This window comes from Nycticebus coucang, chromosome 4 (assembly GCF_027406575.1).
Source record: "Nycticebus coucang isolate mNycCou1 chromosome 4, mNycCou1.pri, whole genome shotgun sequence".
NCBI lineage: Eukaryota > Metazoa > Chordata > Mammalia > Primates > Lorisidae > Nycticebus > Nycticebus coucang.
In genome coordinates, this window is record NC_069783.1 from 26,196,267 (window position 1) to 26,223,188 (window position 26,922).

At 37.5% G+C, this 26,922-nt stretch overlaps 1 protein-coding gene and 1 non-coding gene across 4 annotated transcripts in view; both read left to right on the plus strand.

The window, feature by feature from the left end:
- Nucleotides 1-26,922, plus strand: part of BABAM2 (BRISC and BRCA1 A complex member 2) — a 474,143-nt gene that overhangs the window by 100,345 nt on the left and 346,876 nt on the right. The window lies entirely within an intron of this gene.
- On the plus strand, nt 20,968-21,074 carry LOC128585099 (U6 spliceosomal RNA). The gene has a single exon (XR_008379846.1). It is a non-coding gene; the product is annotated as a U6 spliceosomal RNA (small nuclear RNA).

A 26,922-nucleotide genomic window follows, 5' to 3' on the forward strand; every position in this document is an offset into this window, starting at 1 on the left:
ACCAGCGCCCTACTCCTTGAGCCACAGGCGCCGCCCGTAGAGGTCGTTCTTTCCAGAGGAGAGCCTTGGACTCACTGTGACTCTGTGTTTGTGAGTACTGAACCTCAAGGTGACTTTTAAGGAATCTGAATAACCCAAAGCCACTTGTGGTTTTGTGAAATGGAAGGATTCCACCTTCAGAGTGGGAACTTTTATTTTAAATAGCAGCTTGAGAGGAGAGGAGAACAGATCTATGGTATCAGTTAATGAAGCTTCAGAGGGCTTTTGTCCAAATTGAGGACTCAGTGATTGTTGCTAATTGAATGGAAGAATTGCTTCTATAGAAGTAAGAATTATTTTCTCTAGCATCTAGCAAGCTGGTCATCAGCCACATGCAAGTCAGTTCATTGTTTCTGTGATGGAGTACAAGAACTATGTCTAAAGAGCCTAGGAATCCTGCACATTTTTTTTTTTTTTTTTTTTTTTGTAGAGACAGAGTCTCACTGTACCCCCCTCGGTAGAGTGCCGTGGCATCACACGGCTCACAGCAACCTCTAACTCTTGGGCTTACGCGATTCTCTTGCCTCAGCCTCCTGAGCGGCTGGGACTACAGGCGCCCACCACAACGCCCGGCTATTTTTCTGTTGCAGTTTGGCTGGGGCTGGGTCCGAACCCGCCACCCTCGGCATATGGGGCCGGTGCCCTACTCACTGAGCCACAGGCGCTGCCCGGAATCCTGTACATTTTAAGACAGTTTTCCATTCAGTGAAATAAGATATCGAATTTATCAAATTTACTGTTAAAATTGTGTAATTAGTGTTTTATAAAGAGTGATACTGGACAGCCTTATTAAATGCTACATATAAGAAAGGTATTTTCGTAATAGGATAACCATGATGTATCAAATCTTTACTTCATGTATTCTAGACAGAAGATGGAATTTGCCTTTGGATTACAAAGGGAGTTTGCTTATTGTATTTCAGTTTTGATCTGTTAGATGCTTCTATTTTACCATTTCTTGATATTCAGTTTTTTTTCCTGCTGCGTTGGTGTGACCTTGGTCCTTCCCAGATGTTGTGACTTGAGTTTTGCTTCTTTTCCCACTCCTTTCCTGATAATTACGGCACATTGGATAACTTGCTATTACAGACTCTGCTTGATTTTTCTCTTTGACTTGCATAATTTTTCTGGCAGAGGCATTCCTTCTTTGTCCTTGTTATCATCAACTTAAATTTATCAGAATAATTGCCATTGTGATCCCATTGCTTTTTAAAACTGCTCACTTTCTCATGCTTGTTTTTCTTTCTTTTTGTTTTTGTAGCTTATATGCCTTTCACTGGTTTTATTGTGGCCATAGTTTTAGTTTTTAATTTTTCATTTATTACTTCTGAAAAGCATTTTCTTGTATCTACTTTTGGAGAATTTTAATTTATTCATCCTTATTTTTTAGCATCATAACTTTTTTATTCATTTCAATTGATTTTTTCCAACTTAAGCTTCTATGGATTACTATTGGACTTGGCTTTTGTTCATTGTTAGACTTAATATTTACTCTTTCATGTGTGAACTCAAAGAATCCTTCATACCAATGCTTTTTCATCTTTCTTGATCCAGTAGTAGGCCTTTTAGAGTTATTTGCAGTAAACTACTATTTAGTTCTTTTTTTTTTCGTGATTACACAGGCTAATGCTTGATTTTCACAGCTTTTGGGAAAGCGAGTAGACTTGCATGATCTTCTAACAGTGTTTTATGGGAGCTAAAGTACAAGGCCCAGTCTAAGATTGTCCTTTGTGTGCAAGCTTAATTTTGCTGCTGGTGCTCTGGTTTGTGCCTGTGCGTGCAGTCAGCAAAAGACTTCATTGTTAAACAATGAGCTCAGAATTCAAAGAAAGATTGGTGTGGTTTTTTTTCTCCCCAGCTAGCATTCTGTGGTTATTTCTTCTGATTTTTTGGCAAGAGTTACTTGTCTGTGTCAAGTTGTGCCATATCAGCCTTAAACTTCGGCTTTGTATAATTCAGCTAAAGTATTTACAATTTTATAGCACTCCATATTTTCCAAAGTAGTTTTACTTAAATGATCTCGTTCTAATCTTCCAGCAGCTTTCTTGCTTTATATTTAAGTGACTAGCCTGAAGTCACATAACTGGGAGGAATTTAGGGATTTGGACTCTATGTTTGTGAGTACTCAACGGGGAACTCAAGTCCAAAGCCCAGTGTTTTTTCCACGATAACAAGTTAGGAACTAAATATCTTCTTTATTACCATACAATAACAATCTGCTTCTCAGTAGTGGTATATAAGAACAATTCAGTGTGATAGTTGGCTGCTCACAGTCAGAGGTTATACAGGGGTAAGAACAAGCAACAGCATTGCTAAATAGGACATGAATAGGACATCAAATGGTATTGCTTTCTGCTACATAGCATCTGGGAAAGGTGGTGGTCAGATGACTATTATCAGATTGAGGAGTTAACTGAAAAACTTTCATTATGATGTAGACATCTTTTAGACACTTGAGGAATAACAACTTGTAGTTGGCTACTTTTGTTTATTTCTGAGGATAGAAATCACAAGCAGAAGTTGGTGAAATAGTGAGAAGTTAGTCAGGTTTATGAGAGATAAAAGCTCAATTTCAACTTTGAGATGTAGAGAATAGTCTAAAATGCTGTATTTTACTGTATGTGTTTTTAAGATAAGAAATAGTCCTGAACTTAAGGTGGTTCATCTTAGGATTTTTTGACTTCACAATGGTATGAAAAGGTGATACTCATTCAAGTAGAAAGTGTACTTTGAGTTCCCATACCTTCTGTTTTTCACTTTCGGTATTCAGTAAATTACATGAGATATTAAACTTTTATTTTTTTATTTTTAATTTCAGCTTGCTTGTTCATTCTTCTTAGTTTGAAGTACTCTTTTTTGTTGTTTTTTTTGTTCATTTTCTTCTTCCTCTGATGATGCTGTTTCCCATTGCCTCCCCAGTAGCTGGGATTACAGACGCCCACCACAATGTCCAGCTGTTTTTGGTGTTGTTAGTAGAGATGGGGTCTTACTTTAGCTCACTGCTGCTCATACTGGTCTCGAACCTCTGAGCTCAGACAATCCACCCGCCTCGGCCTCCCACAGCGCTGGGACAACAGGCATGAGCCACAAACTTTTTTTTTTTTAGAGGCAGAGTCTCACTTTGTCACCCTTGGTAGAGTGCTGTGGTGTCACAGCTCATAGCAACCTCCAGCTCTGGGGCTTAGACGATTCTCTTGCCTCAGCCTCCCAAGTGGGTGGGACTACAGGCGCCTGCCACACGCTCGGCTATTTTTTGTTGCAGTTTGGCTGGGGTCAGGTTTGAACCCGCCAACCTCGGTTTATGGGGCTGGCACCCTACTTACTGAGCCACAGGCGCTGCCCTAGTTATTAAACATTTTATTATGACTTCATGTTAGATGATTTTGCCCAACTGTAGGCTAAGGTAAGTGTTCTGAGCATGTTTAAAGTAGGTCAATCTATGATGTTCAGTAGGTTATGTGTATTAAATGCACTTTTGTCTTACAATATTTCCTTTTCTTTTCTTTTTTTTTTGAGACAGAGTCTCACTTCACCCCTTGGTAGAGTGCTGTGGTGTCACAGCTCACAGCAACCTCCAACTTGTGAGCTTAAGCGATTCTCTTGCCACAGCCTCCCAAGTAGCTGGGACTACAGGCGCCCGCCACAGTGCCCAGCTATTTTTGTTGTTGTTGTTGTAGTTGTCATTGTTGTTTGGTAGGCATGGGCTGGGTTTGAACCCACCAGCTCCAGTGTATGTAGCTAGTGCCCTAGCCGCTGAGCTACACGCACAGAGCCGTCTTACAATATTTTCATCTTATTATGTGTTTATTGGGAATTAACCCCATCATACTTTGAGGAGTATCTGATCTTCTAGGCTCTGACTCAGTAATATGCATTTATAATTCTGTTCTTTATCTGGCCTGATACATCTTAAATTGTCTTAATTATGTCTTTTGAGTCATAAATTAAACAACAGTTTTGGACTACAATGCTTTTGATACCATTTGGACGTTTTTTTCTTTAATGTGTGAAAGATGAGGGAAGAAAACTTAAAGGTCAAGATAATGAGATGGACCTGATATGTATACCTGAACTTTTTGAGCATTTGTTAGTGAAAAAAATTGGGTTGTTGTTTTTACATGTACTTGAAATTTATTTCTTTTTTAATTTTAATTTTAATTTTTACATATACATGTGTTAATTAGGTTTCCATTCTTTTGCCTTCACAAAATTAAAAAGACTTAAAATTTTATAACAATAACAGTGTTTAAGATAAGGATTAGAAACAAAAACCTTGTAAAGAATGAACGAACATAAATACATTGAGAAAAGGAATCAGACAATTGCTTCATCGAAATATTAAGCAATTATAATAATAATGCAAAGAAAGTAACATTCACATTGTCAAATTAAGAGTATGTCTATTATAGAATGCTTTGACTGAGACAATCAGTATAGAGTCATCAGTTAACTTCTTATTATTTTTTTAAGTATCAAAAAAGAGACAACAAATATTTATAAATAAAAATAAAAGATAATTTCAAAAAAAACAGATCATGCTAAATCTTATAGACAGTAGAAAAAGAAGAAATACATCAAAACCATTCTACTTGATCTGGGTACACCTGATATTAAAGTTGGAGAAAATGTATTATTATAAAGGAGAAATTACAAATATATGGAATTTGAAATTTATTTAGAAGTGAAATTGTTAAAAAATTTTAACTTTAGCATGTGCTTTAGTTAAGTACTCAGTTGTATTTTATAAAGCAAGGGATCTGGAAGAAATCAGATATGATTGAAAGCAATTTAATTAAAATAGAATATTCTCCCCTCAACCTACTAGTTTTGTGTAACATCTCTTAAGAGATGTGGATTTGTCAGAACTTAATGTCATCGTAATAATTAACTAAAGTGAAAGAACTATATATATATTTAGAGCTAGAGATTCTTTTATGTCATCTAATCTACTATCATAGCGATTTCTTTAGGAGTGTCCTTGGTAAGTGCATATAGCTACTATCATTAAAAGGAATCTTATTATCTGCAAGACATTACAATGCTTATTCAAAAATATTTTTTGTCCTAAGGACAAAACAACTTTATTTCCTCATCTGCATGATAGTTTCATGGTACCTTAAAGAGTTCTCAGCAGAATTCTTGTTTGAATTAAATTAGGCTACCAAAATTCCTTTTATAGTGGTGATCTTTTTGCCAAATGGAATTACTAGAATTACCAGAATAATCATCTGTGTAAAGAAATTGTGGATAATGACAGCAGACTATAGAGGAAGCAGTCATAGTCCCAATATTTAAAGAGAGGAAGGAGAGATTTAGATTTAAAATTACTGTTTAGTTTTTATATTGATGTTGGATAATATTTAAGGGTTGATCATTAAATTGTTTGAGATCATTTAAAACATACTGTATGTTTATCAATATCTTTAGTAGCCAAAAGTTAACCTTATTCTTTTTTCATGGTGATCAGCTGACATAGCAAATCATTTCAGCAGAAAATTTAACAATATCTCTTTGATGTCTTTTGAATATTTCCTATGTTACTGTACAAAAAAATTATTAAGTAGATTTGTAGTGAATTGAACAATCATTGGAAGATCTCTAATAAAATACTCCGGTGTCATATTTTGACTATGTTTTGTTCAACACTTCTGTGAAGGATATTAACATACTTATTCAACTTATGGATGACTCATGTTTAAAGAGATAACTACCATAAATATATAGCAAACAAAAGTTAAGTCTATCTCAGTTAGGTAAGTATGTTGGATCGAAAACAATAGGATGTAATGTGTGAAGTCCATTGATATGGTTTGAATATGGTTTGTCCCCCCCCCAAAACTCAATGTTGAGGCTTTGACCCTAATGTGTCAGTGTTGGAAGGTGGTACCTTTAAGAGGTGATTAGCTCATTATGATAGGTGGGTTAACGTGGCTGGATTAGTTCTCCGGAGAATGGGTTGTTAGAAAGTGAGGTTGCCTTTTGTATTTAATATTTTGCCTTCCTTTCTCCCCTGTGGGATCTTGTTCCCCTTCCATTTCTTTGGCATATATTGACATAGCACAAGGCCCTCAGCAGAAGCTGCCATATGTGGCCCACCCAATCTTGAACTGCCCAGACTGCAGATGAATGAGCTAAATAAACCTATTTTTTTTCTTTTTTTTAATTTAATTTTATTAAATCATAGCTGTGTACATTGATATGATCATGGGGCATCATTCACTAGCTTTACAGACCATTTACCAAGTTTCACATATACCCTTGCAAGATGCACCCCTGGTGTAATCCCACCAATCCCCCTCCCTCTACCCACCTTTCCCCTCCCTCCCCTCCCTTTCCCCCTTCCTCCTATTCTTAGGTTGTAACTGGGTTATAGCTTTCATGTGAAAACCCTAAATTAGTTTCATAGCAGGGCTGAGTACATTGGGTACTTTCTCTTCCATTCTTGAGATACTTTACTAAGAAGAATATGTTCCAGCTCCATCCATGTAAACATGAAAGAGGTAAAGTCTCCATATTTCTTTAAGGCTCCATAATATTCCATGGTGTACATGTACCACAATTTATTAATCCATTCGTGGATCGATGGGCACTTGGGCTTCTTCCATGACTTAGCAATTATGAATTGAACTGCAATAAACATTCTGGTACAAATATCTTTGTTATGATGTGATTTTTGGTCTTCTGGGTATATGCTCAGTAGAGAGATTACAGGATTGAATGACAGATCTATTTTTAGATCTCTAAGTGTTCTCCATATCTCTTTCCAAAAGGAATGTATTATTTTGCATTCCTACCAGCAGTGCAAAAGTGTTCCCTTTTCTCCACATCCGTGCCAACATCTCTGGTCTTGGGATTTTGTGATATAGGCTACTCTCACTGGAGTTAGATGGTATCTCAAAGTAGTTTTGATTTGCATTTCTCTGATGATTAAAGATGATGAGCATTTTTTCATATGTCTGAAGGCCACACGCCTGTCTTCTTCAGAGAAGTTTCTCTTCAAATGCCTTGCCCAGCCTGCGATGGGATCCCTTGTTCTATTCTTGCTAATGTGTTTGAGTTCTCTGTGGAATCTGGTTATTAAACCTTTGTCAGAGACATAACCTGCAAATATCTTCCATTCTGAGGGCTGTTTGCTTGCTTTGCTTACTGTGTTCTTGGCTGTGCAGAAGCTTTTTAGTTTGATCAAGTCCCAGTAGTGTATTTTTGAAGCTGCTTTAATTGCCCGGGGGGGGGGTCCTCCTCATAAAATACTCGCCCAGCCCGATTTCTTCAAGGGTTTTCCCTGCACTCTCCTCTAGTATTTTTATAGTTTCGTGTCTTAAGTTTAAATCTTTGATCCAGTGAGAGTCTATCTTAGTTAATGGTGAAAGGTGTGGGTCCAGTTTCAGTCTTCTATAGGTTGCCAGCCAGTTCACCCAGCACCATTTGTTAAATAGGGAATCTTTTCCACACTGAATGTTTTTAATTGGCTTATCAAAGATTAAATAACGGTAAGTAGCTGGATTCATCTCTTGGTTCTCTATTCTGTTCCAGACATCTACTTCTCTGTTTTTGTGCCAATACCATGCTGTTTTGATCACTATTGATTTGTAGTATAGTCTGAGGTCTGATAGCGTAATTCCTCCTGCTTTGTTTTTATTTCTGAGTAATGTCTTGGCTATTCGAGGTTTTTTCTGATTCCATATAAAACGAAGTATTGTTTTTTCAAGATCTTTAAAGTATGACAGTGGAGCTTTAATAGTGATTGCATTGAAATTATATATTGCTTTGGGTAGTATAGACATTTTAACAATATTGATTCTTCCCAGCCATGAGCATGGTATGTTTTTCCATTTGTTAATATTTTCAGCTATTTCTTTTCTTAGAGTTTCATAGTTCTCTTTATAGAGATCTTTCACGTCCTTTGTTAGATAAATTCCCAAATATTTCATCTTCTTTGGCACTACTGTGAATGGGATAGAGTCCTTAACTGTTTTTTCAACTTGACTGTTGTTGGTATATATAAAGGCTACAGATTTATGAATGTTGATTTTGTAACCTGAGACGCTGCTGTATTCCTTGATCACTTCTAAGAGTTTTGTAGTAGAGTCCCTAGTGTTTTCCAGATATATTATCATATCATCTGCGAAGAGTGAAAGTTTGATCTCTTCTGACCCTATATGGATACCCTTGATCGCCTTTTCTTCCCTAATTGCAGTGGCTAAAACTTCCATTACAATGTTAAAAGCAATGGAGACAATGGGCAGCCTTGTCTGGTTCCTGATCTGAGTGGAAATGATTCCAATTTAACTCCATTCAATGTGATATTGGCTGTGGATTTGCTGTAGATGGCCTCTATCAGTTTAAGAATTGTCCCTTCTATACCGATTTTCTTAAGTGTTCTGATCATGAAGGGATGCTGGGTATTATCAAAAGCTTTTTCTGCATCGATTGAGAGAATCATATGGTCTTTGTTTTTTAATTTGTTTATGTGCTGGATTACATTTATAGATTTACGTATATTGAACCAGCCTTGAGATCCTGGGATAAAACCGACTTGGTCATGATGTATAATTTGTTTGATGTGTTGCTGGATTGTGTTTGTTAGCATCTTGTTGAATATTTTTGCATCTATATTCATTAGTGATATTGGTCTATAATTTTCTTTTCTTGTTGGGTCTTTTCCTGGTTTGGGGATCAGGGTGATGTTTGCTTCATAGAACGTGTTGGGTAGTCTTCCTTCTTTTTCTACCTTTTGGAACAGGTTGAGTAATAAGGTACTAATTCCTCTTTAAAGGTTTGGTAGAATTCAGACGTGAAACCATCTGGTCCTGGGCTTTTCTTTTTAGGGAGGTTTTGTATGGTTGATGCTATTTCCTAACTTGATATGGGCCTGTTCAACATTTCCACTTGATTCTGGCTAAGTCTTGGAAGGTGATGTGCTTCCAAGTATTGGTCAATTTCCTTCAGATTTTCATATTTCTGAGAATAAAGTTTCTTGTAATATTCATTAAGGTTTTTTTTTATTTCTGAGGAGTCTGTTGTTATTTCATCTTTGTTGTTTCTGATTGATGAGATTAGAGATTTTACTCTTTTTTTCCTGATTAGGTTGGCCAAAGGTTTATCTATTTTATTGAGCTTTTTGAAAAACCAGCTTTTTGATTTATTGATCTGTTGTATTATTCTTTTGTTTTCAATTTCATTTAATTCTGCTCTAATTTTGGTTATTTCTTTTCTTCTACTGGGTTTGGGGTTGGAATATTCTTCCTTTTCCAGTTGCTTGAGATGTCCCATTAAGTTGTTAACTTCCTCTCTTTCTGTTCTCTTGAGGAAGGCTTGCAGTGCTATAAATTTCCCTCTTAGAACTGCCTTTGCAGTGTCCCAGAGGTTCTGATAGTTCGTGTCTTCATTGTTGTTTTGTTCCAAAAAGTTGGCGATTTCTTTCTTAATCTCATCTCTGACCCAGCTATCATTCAGCATAAGGTTATTTAACTTCCATGTTTTTGTATGAGTATGCAGATTCCTGTTGTTACTCAGTTCAAGTTTTATTCCATGATGGTCCGAGAAGATGCAAGGAATAATTTCTATTCCTTTAAATTTACTGAGGTTAGACTTGTGACCTAAGATGTGATCGATTTTGGAGTAAGTTCCATGGGCTGATGAGAAGTATGTATATTCAGTTTTGCTGGGATGAAATGTTCTGTAGATGTCTGCTAAATCCAAATGTTGGATGGTTAGTTTTAAATCTAAGATTTCTTTGCTCAGCTTCTTGTTGGAGGATTGATCCAACACTGCCAAAGGAGTGTTGAAATCTCCTACGATTATGGAGCTGGAGGAAATCAAGTTGCTCATGTCTGTTAGAGTTTCTCTTATAAATTGAGGTGCATTCTGGTTGGGTGCATAGATATTAATAATTGAGATCTCATCATATTGAGTATTACCCTTAACAAATATGAAGTGACCATTCTTGTCCTTCCTTACTTTTGTTGGTTTAAAGCCTATTGTGTCTGCAAATAGAATTGCAACACCTGCTTTTTTCTGATTACCATTTGCCTGAAATATGGACGACCATCCTTTCACCCTGAGTCTGTATTTGTCTTTTAAGTTAAGATGTGACTCTTGTATGCAACAAATATCTGGCCTGAGTTTTTGTATCCAATCAGCTAACCTATGCTTCTTTAGAGGACAGTTCAAGCCGTTCACATTAATGGAGAATATTGATAAGTCTGGTGAAGTTTTGGATATCGAGTTTTTCAAAAGTCCAGTGGGCATTTTTAATCCTTTCGCCAGTGTGGAAATTGGAGTTTGATCTGAAGTTTCTGAGTGAATTTACTTTTGTGGTATAGGATTGGGTTGGTCATTATGGAGGATAGGTCAGAGAATATCCTGAAGAGCTGGTTTTGTTAGGGCAAATTTCTTCAACATATGAGTGTCATTAAAGTATTTAATTTCTCCATCATAAATGAAACTCAGTTTAGCTGGATACAAGATCCGGGGTTGAAAGTTATTTTGCTTTAGGAGATTAAAAGTCGGTGACCACCCTCTTCTGGCTTGAAAAGTTTTAGCGGAGAGATCTGCAGTCATTCTAATATTCTTGCCTTTGAAGGTAATGGTTTTCTTTCTCCTGGCAGCTTTGAGGATTTTGTCCTTCATATTAACTTTAGTGAAGTTAACTATGATATGCCTGGGGGACGTCTTATTTGGGTTGAGTTGTGCTGGGGTTCTGAAGCTGTCCGCTATCTGAATTTCAGAATCTCTAGGCATGTCTGGAAAATTCTCTTTCATAATTTCATGCAGAAGGGCCTCTGTGTCCAGCGAGGCCACTTCATCTGTTTCTGGAACCCCTATGATTCGGATATTCGCCTTCTTCGAATTATCCCAGAGCTCTCGGAGAGAATGATCTGTTTTTGCTCTCCATTTCTCTTCCTCTGTGAGAGTTTGGGAGCATTCAAAGGCTTTATCTTCGATGTCAGAAATCCTTTCTTCTGCTTGCTCCATTCTGTTGCTGAGGGATTCTAATGCATTTTTCATATCTTTGAGGGCTGTAAATTCTTGCTTCCGTGTGTCTAAGTCTTTGGTGGTTTTGTCTTTAAATTCGTTAAATTCTTGAGACAACTTTTGAATTTCTCCTCGAATTCCTAATTCCACTTTGTTAATCTTGTCTGCAATCCAAATTCTGAATTCGATTTCTGACATCTCAGCCAGTTGTTTATGAATGGGATTGTCAATTGCATGTGTCTTATCTTTCCTTGGGGGGTTGATCTATTCTGGTTATTCATGTTACCAGAGTTTTTCCACTGATTCCGCCCCATGGTTGTTTTACTCCCTCTTATTTTTTCCCCTGGGGCTTTGTTGAGGGCCTGTACAGTTGTTATGGCCTGAGAAACTGGGACCCTGTCTGGTGTAGTGGGGCTAAGTGGTTCTGTCTTGTTTTCAGCTGGTTCCTGTTCCACCCTAGTGAAACAGATACTTTGGATTGAAGTCTCAGCTGTGGAGAAATATCAGCAATTAAGTCACCCCACCCCGCACCGGCAAACAATTGGAAAAGAAAAATCAAACCTTCCTACCACCGTGCACCCAGGGCACCACCTGATTTGTCCTCAGGTGATTGGTTCAGTTCAAAAAGGTCCAAATCAATTGTCTCAGTCTGCACCTGTCTCGGGTGAGAGAGTTTAAGAGGCCTCTGGGAACTGGATCACAGGGGTCTGGTGACTAGTCTGGTGTGGCTTGCTCCAGTGCTGCGTGGAGTCAGGAGAAGCCACCCAGCCAATAAATCAGTCTGGGAAGGTTGCTGCCTCCTTCCCCACCATGCACCACTTCACATCCAGTCACTGATAGCCCTGCAGTTGGCTGACGCAGTTGCCTGTAGTGAATCCATGCTCCAAGAGTTTGTACCTGCCTGAATCGCAAGGAAGTCTGCCAGGCCGCTGCGCTCTGCCTCTCTCTAGCAGGAGGAGGTGAGGCTTGACAACCTCGGGCACTTGATGAAGGTTGAGGGGTTTTCACTCATGTCCAGTCTCGCCCCTGATTAATGTTACTGACAGAATAGAACAGAACAACTCTGCCATTCCCCTGTAGAAGAGAAGCTGAATTGAGTTCCAAATCAGCTTGTCTTTGCTCTTGTATTGTCTATAGGCTGACAATCCCCTGAGGGCCAGGTGCGTCTTAGGTTTAGTAAAGCGGACCTCTGGGTCAGCCCCACCCTGGGAGTTTCCCTGGTTTGCAAGTTGGAGTTGCCTCAGGCAAACTCAGAGTCTGGTTGCCCAGGGAGACAGGGGGTGTGGCTTCAGAATATTCGGTATTTCTAGCAAAAGAGGGCTGCTGCTTTATGGCTCAGGCAACAGCTGCTCCGGTGTAGCTCCCCTCCTCCACTCCTGTACCCCAGATTCTGCACCAATAGGCTGTAGCCCAGCACTGTCTACACCCCTCGAGCAATCGCCCAAGAGTCTGGACCCTTGGGGACAGGCCTCCAGACCTTGGAGCGACAGCAGAGGGGAGTGCGGGGTGCGCTGGGAGCCTGGGGTTGCGGGCAGAGAACACACAGAGCTTTACACAGTTTTATGCCTGGCCATATTGTCACCAAAAGATGGCTGTCGCACGTGCCTCAGGGAACTGCCACTCTGGTGCGGTCCCCTCTCCACCCACCGACCGGGACTGGCCTCCAGATCCCAGTGTGAGCAAAGGGGAGCGCTGGGAGCTCAGAATTCCAGGTAGAAAATAAAACTGTTTATACAGTTTATACAGTTTTGTGCCTGGCAGGAGTACGCCGTGGCACCCTAGTAGGGGAGGTAGGTCCAGTTTTTAGAGGGTCTCTCCGGTGGAGTGTAGTGGGAGGACCTTTGAACTCTGCCTGGTTGTTTGTGGGGCACTCTGAGCCGTTCTCATGGGGGAGGGGACTCCCGTCCGCTTGGCAATGGATTTTGTACCTTTTGTTTGTATCCTTGTGGTCGCAGCTCGCCTCAGTGGGGTTGATGTGCGTTCTACAACCTTTTCTCTTAGTGCAGCTCAAATCCACCAGGTTACTTGCTGAAGTTTTGTCCTTTAACTCTCCTTCTAGATGGGAGCCTCTGTGGAAAGCTGGCTTCAGTCAGCCATCTTGTCTCCTCCCCTATTTTTTTTCCATAAATTACTCAGTTTCACTTGTCTGCAACACAAAACAGATGAAGATATTTCATTATTTAGTTTTCTTTTTTTTTTTAATTAAATCATATCATTATTTAGTTTTCAAAAATTAGTTGTATAGATTTAGGAAAAACAGTTACATACAAGAAGATCTGGGATATATCGTGCACTATAGTATGAGCCAATAGTGTGTTATGACTGTGAAAAAACTACACAAACTTATGCTGGATTAACAGAAAAATTGGGGCCATAGCCATGGAATGAAGTTTTTCCATGCCTGTGACATAGCAGACCATGTCTGAGTGTTGTATTGACATTTGGGCACTGCAGTGTTGGGACATTATTAAATTAATGTGTGCCTGACAGAAATCACGACACATTAGGCAATGCTTTAAGAAACTAGAAGTGCTAGTTTTTAAAGGTAATACAGTGCAAATGGAGGCTTAGAAAGGATCAATTGTCCATTACATAATGGTAGATCTAGTTTTCTCCTCTTACTTAGTTCAGGGATCCTTCTAGTCATCACATTTTATTTTTCTAGAAAGTAAGACCAATACTACCAGATTTTGATTGTGTACAAGTTTTTAATAATATAAGGAGCTACTTTGGGAAACAATGAGGATTTTATTACTAGAGAAATTGAAATAGACACCATAAAGTATAACTTCTTTATTGGCGATATTGAATGTTTTAAGGGATATTTCTGAGCTATGTCAGAAACTGAGATGATTAAAATATGTGGAGGGCAGTTAATTAACTACATGTCTTATTACATGTCTTGTCCCGGTTAAGCCTTAATAATGCACCCTTTGCCACTATTGATGTCCCATTTTGGATGATAAATTGTTTGGTTGCCTTTTTATAAGTTCTCTCCCAATTCTGTGAGCTGAGTGAAAATTATTTCAACATATATTATCATCTGAAATCAAGTGTTGGTGGTAATATTTGGAATCTTCAAGAATATTACTTAAATGCATTTAAAAATATATTTGAACTCCTTTTTTAAATTTTATTATTGTTTCAGGTTAATTTGAGAGTACAAAGAATTAGTTGACAATGTTTGCATTTGCTAGGTAGAGTCCCTCTTATAATTGTGTCCTGCCCCCAAGAGGTGTGCCATAACATCTTAACATTGTGCTCAGTAAGTGGGAGCACAGCCATCCCTTTCCTGCCTCCCTTCTCCCTGCTCCCTTCTTCCCTGACCCCACCTTGGATTGATTTGAGTTTTTCTCTTATGTGGGCATGTCTTCTTGGCTACTATTATTGAGTACATTGGTTTTCTTGCTTTTTAACATTCTTCTGATACTTTACTAAGAAGAATGTGTTTTGATTCCATCCAGGTTAATATGAAAGATGTAAAGTGTCTATCTTTTTTAATGGCTGATTAGTATTCCATGGTATACATATACCACAGTTTGTTAATCCATTCCTAGGTTGGTGGGCATTTAGGTTGTTTCCGCATTTTGGTGATTGTTAATTGAGCTGTGAGAAACAGTCAAGTGCAAATGTCCTTATGATAAAATGAGTTAAAAATATTTTTTTAAATGGAAAATTTCAAATGCTCAGAAAAGTAAAGACAATGTATCTGTCATTCACGCTCTTATTATTAACTCATGGTCAATCATGTTTCACAGTATCCTCCATCAACTTTTTCCCAGATAAATTTTGAAGCAAATTCCAAGTGTCATATTAATATCATTCATAAATATACAGTATGTGTTTTTACAAGATAAGGACTCTCAATTCATTCATTCATTAATTTTGAGACAGAGTCTCACTCTGTTGCCCCCATTAGAGTTCTCTGGCATCATAGCTCACAGCAACCTCTAACTCTTGGGCTTAAGCAATTCTCAATTCTCTTCCCTTAGCCTCCAGAGTAGCTGGGACTATAAACACTTGCCATAGTGCCCAGCTATTTTTAGAGACGGTGTCTCACTCTTGCTCAGGCTGGTCTTGAACTTATGAGCTCAGGCTATCCATCTGCCTCAGCCTCCCAGAGTGCTGGGATTACAGGTGTGAGCCACTGCGCCTGCCCAGGACTTTCTTTTTAAATGTAACTTAATATCATTGATACACTCTAAAAAAAAATCAGTGTTAATTCTTACAGATTTCATTACAAGTCAGTATTCAAATTTTCCTGCTTGACATATATACACAGACAAGATGTATATGGACACACATAAATTTGTGAAATGTTTGTGTGTGTTTTTCATAGTTTGGATACTGATAGCTTAAACTGATAGCTTAAACAACCTAAATGGAACTGGAGACCATTCTTCAAAGCAAAGTATCACAAGAATGGAAAAACAAGCGCCACATGTACTGACTATTAAATTGGGACAGGTAAATTCTCCTCTGTTTTAAGTAGTTTCGTTTGTTCGGTGTTTTGCTCCCTTGTAATAGATTGATACTCCTTTTCTTGTTTTCTTTTTCATTTTTTCCAATTTTTTTCTTTTCTTCCTATTTTTCCTCATTTTCTTCATCTGTCTGTTTCTTTTTCTTCTCCTCCTTGCAATTTTTTCTTTGTCCTTTTCTTTCTTTCTTTTTTTTTGAAATGTAACTGTGAAGAGACTAGGCCATTTGTTCCACAGTTTTCTGCTGTGTGAATTTTGATGATTTCACCCCTGTAGTATCATTTAATGTGTTTTTTGCTTCTGTATCTCTTGTATGAATTGGTAGTTTGATCTAGAGGCTTACTTATGTTCATGTTTTTATTTTTGGCAAGAGTATTCTAGAATGTAACATTCTTTCATTAGGAGGCCAGTAACGTCTGGTTGTTTTTTGAGGTAGCAGGCTTTAGTGAACTTTGCTTAGATCCATTAATTTGTTAAGAGTTGCAAAATGATGACATTCTATCATCTCTTTGTTATTTATTCTGGAATACTTCTATAAAGGGAGGTTTTTCATGATCAACTGGTAATCCTGCATACAATTCCTTTAGGAAGGATAGGATAAATTCTTTTTTCCCCCCTGGTTTTTGAAAGAATGTATAGGTACCTTTGTATCTTCTGAAGGTGTCTGTTGACTTTTTAAAGTATCATTAATTCATGGGGGTAAAATCATTTTGTGAGTTATTCTATTATGCTTATTAATGCTTAACTTGACCCTTGACCCACATTTGTCTTGTGAGACCCTCTTCATGATGGCTTCCAAAGGCTTTGATACTCGGCATAGCCAGATGTTTCAAGCTCATTTTTCACTCAGGCCTCTGGCTAGTCTTTTTACACTTTCTCCCCTTACCTTCCACTAGCTATAACTGTTGTAAGAAGTTGTTACATTTCATAAAAATGTCAGGCTGTCTGCAGTGAGTTGCTGAGCCCGACTTAGGGCTCAGGCTGTAACTTTGTACAAGGTGGCACATTAGGCAGCTTTAATAGTTTGAGCCATTCTTTGTTTTATTTTATTAATTAATTTATTGGGTATTTACCCACAGGAAAAAAAGGCATTTTATCAAAAAGACAGGTGCACTTGAATATTTATTACAACATTATTCACAAAGATGTGGAATCAACCCAAGGGCCCATCAATACGTGAATGGATTAATAAAACTGTGGCATATGTATACTATGTTGTCCTACTCAGCCTTTTTAACAACCTAAATGGAACTGGAGACCATTCTTCTAAGCAAAGTATCACAAGAATGGAAAAACAAGCCCCACATGTACTCACTATTAAATTCGGACAGGCAAATTCTCCTCTGTTTTAAGTAGTTTTGTTTGTTCGGTGTTTTGTTCCCTTGTTTGCCTCTTGGGTACAAGTAATGCTGCTTTCCTTTACTAGTTGTGGATTAGAAATAGAAGTACTGAAGCCCTGTGTCACGGCACTGATCTTTAGTGGCCCAAACTAAATTGTGCCTTCTTGAGGAGTTGTCATTGAATGAGCAGAACTGTCAGAGATGTGATTTTGAAAAATCACATGCAGCAGTGGTTAGAGTCAAGCATTTCATTTCTTCAAGAAGAACATACATACCTTCCTTGACTAGCCAAATTTCCCGCCTTAGTTCGGTTCCTAAAATAGCAAACCCTGAGACAAGGATTTGGGTATGAGTAGTTCACTGGGTGTGGGGGGTGATTCCTGGAAGCACTATAGGAGTAGGAAAGAGAGATGAGGGAGGGAGAAACGCCAAAATAGGATGCATTAATGAGTAGGCAATCGCAGTGGGCAGGTAGAGTTGAATCCTGTTTACAACCCCTCAGATATAAAACTCACTTCAGTATTGTCCCAGAAAGGAGCATGGAAATGGCTTGTACATCTACTCTCATCCTTCCTTCCCGGTCTCATTCACTTTCAACTACTAAAGACTTTTTTTTTTTTGCACAGGCTGTACTTTCTAAGCCAGAGAATGCCTGTAGGCAGACAGATGCTGTTACTTGCGCTGGCCAGCCACTGGTTTATAGCAGTGTTTCTTTTCTAACTGAGGGGGGGGGTTTGGGGCGAGGAGGAGGTTATTTTGCTCTCTAGGGACCATTTGGCAATACCTTGAGACTTTTTGGTTGTCCCAACTAGGGGAAGGAAAGAGTGCTACTGGCTGGCATATAGTTGGTGGAGGCTAGGGATGCTGCTAAACAGACTACAATTCATAGGTAGCCCCTACAGCAAAGAATTATCCATCCTCAAATGTCAATAGCACCAAGATTGAGAAACTGTGGTGTACCGGAATTCATAGCTGCAGGTGATCTCTGGGGTGGGAGGACCAAAAGGGTGTAGCGGGTAACCAATTTCCCTAGATAGATATGCCCCTGGGTTTTCTGCCACTCTACTTTTCTCATGATGTTTCCTTTGGATCCTCATTTTTCAAATCCTTCTCTCTCTCTCTACCTCTGTCTTTCCTTATTTCTTAGTATATGTTCTATATTGCTTCACCTTTTCTAAAGGAATATTTTAATGTATTTTGTAACTTTTTTCCTTTCAGAGATGTTTTTGTTGTCTAACACCCAACTCAAGTGCTTCTACTTCAGTGAAGTCACTCATCTCTTAGATTCCTTACTAATTCCTCCAGAATTTCCATGGCATGGATATTTCTTGTTCTGGATAGTTGGATTTCTTTTTTTTTTTTTTGTCGCCCTCGGTAGAGTGCTCTGGTGTCACAGCTCACAGCAACTTCCAACTCTTGGGCTTAAGTGATTCTTTTGCCTCAGCCTCCCAGGTAGCTGGGACTATGGGTGCCTGCCACAATGCCCAGCTATTGTTTGTTGCAGTTGTTGTTGTTTAGCTGGCCTGGGCTGGGTTCGAACCCACCAGCCTCTGTGTAAGTGGCTGATGCCGTAACCACTGTATATAGGCACCAAGCCTATTTATCTATTACTAATCAATGTTTACCTTGTTCTATTTTGTTCTCTCAAATTGGTATTTTAAAAGATAACATCTACCTATAAAATTTTTGAAAGAATTATACTATGAACATCTTTAATCCCTTTAATTCATCACATCTTAACATTTTGCCATATTTTTCTAATCTCTTTCTCTATTGACATGCGCAGAGAAAGATATATAGTTACACGATATCTATCTAGATTTTAATCTTTTTCCTGAACCATTTTAAAGTAAATGATATTATCTCCCAGGAAAGGGGCATTTTTCCTCTATAAAATCTCAATGGTACTGTCATACTCAAGAAATTTAATATTGATACAATAGTACTTTATACGTGGTCCATATTCACATTTACTCAATTTTTCTAGTCTAGTCATAATAAGGTCCACAATATTGGTTTGTTTTGTTGTTAGTGCTGCTAAGTTTCGCCACTTGGTTAAATTAAGGTGGTGTCTGCCAGATTTTTTCATTATAAAAATATCATTTTTACTATAATTAATTAGTAATCTTTAGGGGTGATACTTTGAGACTGTATCCTCTTCTCCAAAAACATTTTATGTAATGATTTTAAATCCATTTGTGATCTTATTTTGAATCACTAACACTACTTAACATAGTATATATACTAATATTTGTTGAGAGACTGGGTGAATTAATAAATGAAAATTTTATCTTTAGCAAATGAGAAAAAGTCTTTTTTTTTTTTTTGAGATAGAGTCTCCCTTTGTTGCCCTCGGTAGAGTGCAGTGGCATAGCTCACAGCAACCTCAGATTCTTGGGCTCAAGCCGTCTCTTGCCTCAGCCTCCCAAGTAGCTGGGACTACAGGCACCCACCACCAATACCAGCTATTTTTAGAGATGGGGGTCTTGCTTTTGCTCAGGCTGATCTCAAACCCGTGACCTCAGGCCATCCACCCACCTCAGCTTCCCAGAGTGTTAGGAATACAGGCGTGAACCACCACACTAGGCCCCCAGAAAAAGTCTTTTTATCCTGCCAGTTTAACCCAGATCTTTATGTTCTTAAGCTTCTTCCTGTATAGTATAATGAATTACCATTTTTCCTATTGTTTCACTTCTCAGGGTTTTTTCATAGTTACTTCCAAATGGCAGTGTCTCTTTCTCTTCTCTGTATATGCACAGTTACTTACTCTGTACATTTAAACCAACTTTTTAATCCATCTCATCATGATATTTAGTTCATAGAATAAGAAATATATATAGCATTCTATTGGTTACACCTAAATCGGGGTGTATGTGTATGTATAAAATCAAACTTATTTAGTAAATTTTCCCTTTTTTTTTTTTTTTTCTATTTCATGACAGCAATCGTTACTGATTTGTTTAAAAATTATATTTAATTTCTCACTACTTTTAAAACTGCAACAGTAATCATGGAAGGTTAAGAAAGTTTACTTTCTTTTTATGGTGTCGGATGCATTGTGGTCATTAAAAACGAATGGTTAATAAATTGCACTAATGAAACAGTTTGTGAATATGCATTAGAAAATTACTAAGACTGAAAGTTTCTGCAGTAGAATATTTATTGCTCAATAAAGTAATGCTAATTTATAGCATTTGGCTTAAAATATTGTTATTTTATGCACTGAAATAAGTATATAAAAACATCAGGTTACAAGTTCATTTAAAACATAAAGATAGGACATTATACCCTTTTCTTAATTAGTGTAAGTTTCTAAGAATCGGCAACACAGATTCCCTGAAATATCTAAGAATCATGTAGGTTTATTTCCTGAATATTCTCTTACTCTAAACCACAGAAAGAACTAGGCATGTTTAACTTGGAGAAGAGAAGATTAAAAGGATGTGATAGTCATTTGTGGATGACTTAGGGACTGTCATGTAGAAGAAATGCTTAGGGTAAAAATAGTGTTAGTGGACAGAAGTGATTTTTCAAAGTAAGAAAGAACTTTTTCCAGCACCTGGTAACTGCCCAACATCAGAATGTGCTGCTGTGTAGAAAGAACATCCAAACCCTGTTTTTCCTTTTCCCTCTATCTCACACCACAACAGTCACAGAAGAGTTCTGTGACCAAATGGAGGCGTTTTCCCCCTACATGAAGCTGTAGATAGCCACTGTGCATCCTCTACTTCAATTGTGACACCATCTTCCTGGAGGTAGTGTCAGATCTGAGGGCCCCAAACTGTCCTCCTCCCTTTCAGATAACGGTCGGAAGTCTGGGCCTGAACTGTGGATGAAAACCAATATATATATTGTAACATCACTGCTGCCTTGTGAAGTAGTGAGGGTATTTTCAAGGAGGTGGTCATGGAAAGGCGATGACACTGCGTTCTTATTTTCCCTTCGTTCTCTTTGTTCTCTTTCCTAGCTGGTGTTTCCTCTAGCTCTGTGCTGTCAGTGGAGTTGCTGCTAACATGTGGCAGGGGAGTACTTGCAGTGTGGTTAATCTGAACTGAGATATGCTCTAAGTGTGAAAATACTCATCAGATTCTAAGGTGTTAGTATTAAAAAGAATGTAAAATATCTCACTAATAGTGCTTGCTTTGGCAGCACATATACTAAAATTGGAACGATACAGAGAAGATTAGCAGGGCCCCTGCCCAAGGATGACATGCAAATTCGTGAGGTGTTCCATATTAAAAAAAAAAACCTCACTAATAATTTTTATATTGATCCCATGTTGAAATGGTACTATCTTGTATGTATGGGATAAATAAATATCAAGGTTAATTAGTTTTCATTTGTTAATTATTAATTTAATTATTAAGAATCATATGAGTTACAGGTAGGAAGGAGTAAATACTCCTTTCTCTTTATAATTGAAAACCTTAAGATTGTTCTCACTGATTATAATTAAAACTTGAAAGATAGTTTTTTAACTATAGAATACATATAAGCAATTGCCTGGAGAGTCTGAAAAGTAATTAGGAGGCACAACGAAGAAGAATTAAAAACTGAAAGATTGGCCCATATAGAAGTAAGTTTCAATAATTCTATATCTGTTTAAAAAATTGAATTTATCATTTAAAAAATAAACATTTAAAAAAAAAATAAAAGTTTGGATTCAGATTATCTCAGGTGAATTCCACCAAACATTTAAGGAGGAAATATCACCAGTTCTGTGTGGTCTCTTCCAGAAATTAAAGAGGACATAACAGTTTCCAACTTATTTTATGAGGCAAATATTGTCTGGATAACAAATCCAGTCAAAAAAAGTACAAGAAAATACACCAACAAATGAACAATTGATTAATATCCCTCATTGGAAGAAAGAAGCAAAACTCTCGGAAAAATTAACAAATTGAATCCAAGTCTTATAAGGAGAGGTGATAAATGACTTGAGTACCACCTTCTACTTCCTTCTTCCTTCCAAAGATTGTTTTTGAGAGCCTAAGTCATGCAAATTATGCCAACTCTCAGACATAATAATTCCATGGAGTCTTTTTTCCTTGCTATTGAAAAAGAAATTCTACTTCTCAAGATAAAAAGTATGCTGTACAATGGGATCATTAAATAGTATGGTTGAATTTGTAGGCAAAACAGTGCATCATTGAGGCAATTGACAAATTCCTTGACAAACCTGTGGTGAAAGTTCTGGTTCATATTGTTATTGGGTAGATAGTGAATATACCCTGATTAATTGAACTTTGGCTGCCATAAAGGGAGGTTTTGAGGAGCATGCCTAACCAATCTGTTTATGTCTTAAAGTTAGGAGCCCCCCCCCAATTGGAATAGAATCTAAGAATATTATCATAGGCTGTAAATAGGGAAATCTAACAAAATTAAAATATTATTAATTAAAAAATCCTGAAATGGATTTTGAAATTTGTTATCCTGGTTTAAGAATGTGGGATATATAGCTTAGCAGTAGTGTGTACATAAAAGTATTGGGCTTTGTTATTTAAGAGGCGTAATAAGAGTCACTGGTGATGAGGCTGCCAAAAAAGTATCTCAATTTGCAGTGGTATTTATCAATACAAGTTTAGTCTCTAAAACAGAAGCATGAATGTTCTTATTTCTGTGCTCTTAGAGTACACCTGGAATCTCATGTTTAGTTCTAGGTATTATCCTTTCAGAGGGCAATGGAAAAAGTGGTAAAAATTCAGAGAGGAGAGAACCAAATGATAAAAGAAATTGTGACCAAATTAGACAAGGAATAGTGAAGGAAGGTGGGACATTCAGCCTAGCCACAAGGTGATTTATGGTGGATTTGAGAGGTCATGAGGACTCCTTCAAATACATATAATTGAAGAGCTATGATTTTGAAAAGAAATTAAACTTGTTCCATAAGGCCCTAAGAACCAGTGAATACAATTTTCAGAGATATTAAATTTTAGTGTAAAGAAGCACTATCAAAGTGACTCTTAGAAATGAGTCACCTCTCCAGTCTTTTGTAAAACTCTATTGCTTGAAACCTACCTTTTGTTGAGAATCTCTTTCAAATTGGCATTTCCATAAAGTGCTAGAAGCATCACTTCCCACACTTGATGTTTTAGTAAGTAATCATTTAATGCAGCAACTGAAGAGACTAATACTCTGATTCACAAAATTCTGGTTATTTATCATTTGAATTGTTTGTTTCAAACTGTTTTCCTGGCAGTTATTACAACAGATAGATAAATGACATGATACTTCACTGGTAGAGCATGAGTAAAAGAGCCTATGGAAAGGCTATGTTCCTTCTGTAGTTGGGGAATAGGAATATGGTCCACTCTGCAGATTGGTAACTGGGCCTTCTGAAGATGGCACTGTACCTTCTAAAAATTTTCAGTGGCCACCCCACAGTATGTAAATAAAATGCTTCGTACCTCCAAATTTCTGGAATTTCACGTATGTGTCTTATTATGAAGCATTGTAGATGGAGATTTTAAAAGGAAGGAGCTTCTGTCCCCATTGGTCCCTCTATTATAGTCTGGCAGTTTTCAGGGAGCGATGAAAAATAAGACCTGAGACTATCATTTTGTTGTTAGGTGGTCATAAGACTTCTTGGCATCCTGGGTGTCTTTATTTCTTTGCTGTTTTTTTTTTTAACTTCACCGTATATCACCTCTGTTCCTATTTTTATTTCTTTGTTCTCCTGTCCACTTTTCTTTTTTAATGAAAAGTTGAAGTAAGCAGTATCCAAGTAATCTGTGTTCACATCATCTTCTCCAGAGTGAAATAAAGGAAATGTGATATTATTGTTCTTTTATGATTTGTGTTGGTCTTTTCTCCACCATGTCTGCCTTGGGGTCAGGCACTATGTTTCTACTTCCTGTATAACCCCCAAGGTGTCCAGTATGTGCATCTGTGAATGGAGGGTTTTTAATAAATGTTCTTGACTGATTTATTGACTGTTCTCCATAGCAAGAAAACAATGCTATAGTTTACTTCAAAGAGGCTGTAGAATATTGAGGTAAAGTGTTTCAGAATTCTTTGAGGTGTAAGGTAGGTGTTTGAGAAATTCTGAAAGGTTAGAGTGTGACATTCTGAAAAATATTTTAACTCATTTCTTTGTTTTGAAAATTACTCAGAAATATTTTTACTATATATAATATAGTAAGCTCTCCTCCCAGCAGTCTCTTGAAAGATCCTTTGGTACACATTATTTCTTTCTTTTTTTTTTTCCAAAAACTTTATTGTATATTCAAATACTTGTAGCTTCCTTAAAATTTTTTGAAAAATGAACTGTATAAGGAAGGAGATGTCTGGTGTTTTGGAAGCATGATTGCATGACTACAGTTAGCGATACTTTATTGTAGATTTCAAATTAATTAAAAGAATGAAATTGGAATGGTCCTAACCTAGAGAAATGATAAACATTTGAGGTGAAAGATGTACCAATTACCCTGATTTGGTCATTACACATTGTATGCTTAATATCACAATATCACATGTAATCCATAAATAACTAAATCTTCAGTAGAACCTCCATAGTTGACCACCCCTGTATATTGATCACCTCCTTAAGTTGACCTAATTTTCGTAGACCAAATATGCACCGCATGTTCTAAGGCCTAATTCCTTATGTTGACTATCTCCATATGTTGAACAGTTTGTTATAATCTCTTAGATGGTCAACTTAGAGAGATTGTACTGTATTATGTACCCATAATAATTAAAAGAAAAAAATCTTTAAAAAATTTAAAAATATCTTTAACATTACCCAGTACTATGTTTTTAAAAGGACATATTTGGGAAATTGCCTAAAAAATAAAGATGTTTGCAAATATTCATTCGTTACTTTTAAAAGTGGCTTACTGCAGAGTTCTTTTAAATGGATAACTCCCCAAATTGCATTTTCAATATGATTTTATTTATAAAAAGTAAACTTACCCCGTGGCACCTGTGGCTCAAAGGAGTAGGGCACGGCCCCATATGCCAGAGGTAGTGGGTTTAAACCCAGCCCTGGCCAGAAACTGCAAAATAAATAAATAAATAAATAAATAAACTTATCTACATCCATTCAGTAAACACTTTGTAATTTATTTGTATTTAAGATCAGATTTGTTTAAAGTGGGACAAATTTTAGCATTAGTTTTTTTTTTTATTGTTAAATCATAGCTATGTACATTAGTGCAATCAAGGGGTGCAATGTGCTGGTTTCATATACAATCTAAAATATTCTCATCAAACTGTTTAACATAACCTTCATGGCATTTTCTTAGTTATTATATGTAGACATTTGTGTTCTGCCTTTAGTAAATTTCTCCTGTACTCATTCTAAGATGCACCCTAGGGGTGGCGCCACCCATAACCCTCCCTACATCCTACCCTCCCCTCTCCTTTCCCCTTCCTAGGCCCTTTCCCCATAGTCTTGTGCTATAGTTGGTTGCTCAGCTTCATAGTAGAGCTGAGTACATTGGATACTTTTTCTTCCATTCCTGAGATACTTTGCTAAGAAGAATATGTTCCAGCTCCATCCATGTAAACATGAAAGAGGTAAAGTCTCCATCTTTCTTTAAGGCTGCGTAATATTCCATGGTATACATGTACCACAATTTGCTAGTCCATTCCTGGGTCGATGGGCACTTGGACTTCTTCCATGACTTAGCAATTATGAATTGGGCTGCAATAAACATTCTGGTACAGATGTCTTTGTTATATTGTGATTTTTCGTCTTCTGGGTATAAACCTAGTAAAGGAATTACAGGATCGAATGGCAGGTCTATTTTTAGGTCTCTAAATATTCTCCAAACATCCTTCCAGAAGGAACGTATTAGTGTACATTCCCACCAGCAGTGTAAAAGTGTTCCCTTTTCTCCACATCCACGCCAACATGTCTGGTTTTGGGATTTTGTTATGTGGGCTACTCTTACTAGGGTTAGGTGATAACTTGAAGTAGTTTTCATTTGCATTTCTCTGATGATTAAGGATGATGAGCTTTTTTTCATGTGTTTATAGATCGTGCGTCTGTCTTCTTTAGAGAAGTTTCTCTTCAAGTCCCTTGCCCACCCTGAGATAGGATCACATGTTCTTTTCTTGCTAATACGTTTGAGTTCTCTGTGGATTCTGGTTATTAGACCTTTATCGGAGGTATAACCTGCAAATATTTTCTCCCATTCTGAGGGCTGTCTGCTTGCTTTACTTACTATGTTCTTCCGTGTTCTTGGCTGTGCAGAAGCTTTTTAGTTTGATCAGGTCCCAGTAACTGCCTTGGCCAGAGCCTTCAGTACCACCTCCAGTACAATGCTGAATAGAATTGGCAAGAGTGGATATCCTTGAATCAGATTTTTAATGTTTACTGGTTCGGAAATACTTATTTCTAACAATGATTCTTTGTGAACTTGAAAATCCAGTTTCTTATCCTCTACAGTAACAAAAGTAATAAAATTTCTTTTTTTGGAATTTAGCATGTTATTGATTTTTCCAACACCAAAGCACAATAGATTGCAGCTTGATGTTTTTTTTTTTTTTTTGTAGAGACAGAGTCTCACTTTATGGCCCTTGGTAGAGTGCCATGGCCTCACACAGCTCACAGCAACCTCCAACTCCCGGGCCTAAGCGATTCTCTTGCCTCAGCCTCCCAAGTAGCTGGGACCACAGGCGCCCACCACAACGCCCGGCTATTTTTTGGTTGCAGTTTGGTCAGGGCCGGGCCTGAACCCACCACCCTCGGTATATGGGGCCGGCGCCCCACCGACTGAGCCACAGGTGCCGCCCCAGCTTGATGTTTTTTAAAACTTTGATGTCTGTGCTCTATTTAGAGTTTATGAATTTATTTTCCTTAGAAACAACTAAATTAAACCAACTATGAGATTTGTAAGTAAAAACACATCTCTGAAGTATATATATCCTGGTAATGAATTGTGCTTACTAGGTATATTTAATAGAATGACTAATCAGGACAATCACATGGTCTCTATTAGTGCTTCTTTGCCATGTATTATTTAATAGATATAGTCGATAATCTGAGATGATAGTGGAGGGGGTGATTGTACTACTTTTGATAATTTAACTCTATACCCAACTTCTGAAGGGTATATTTTCTTGCTTAAAGTTATTTTCCA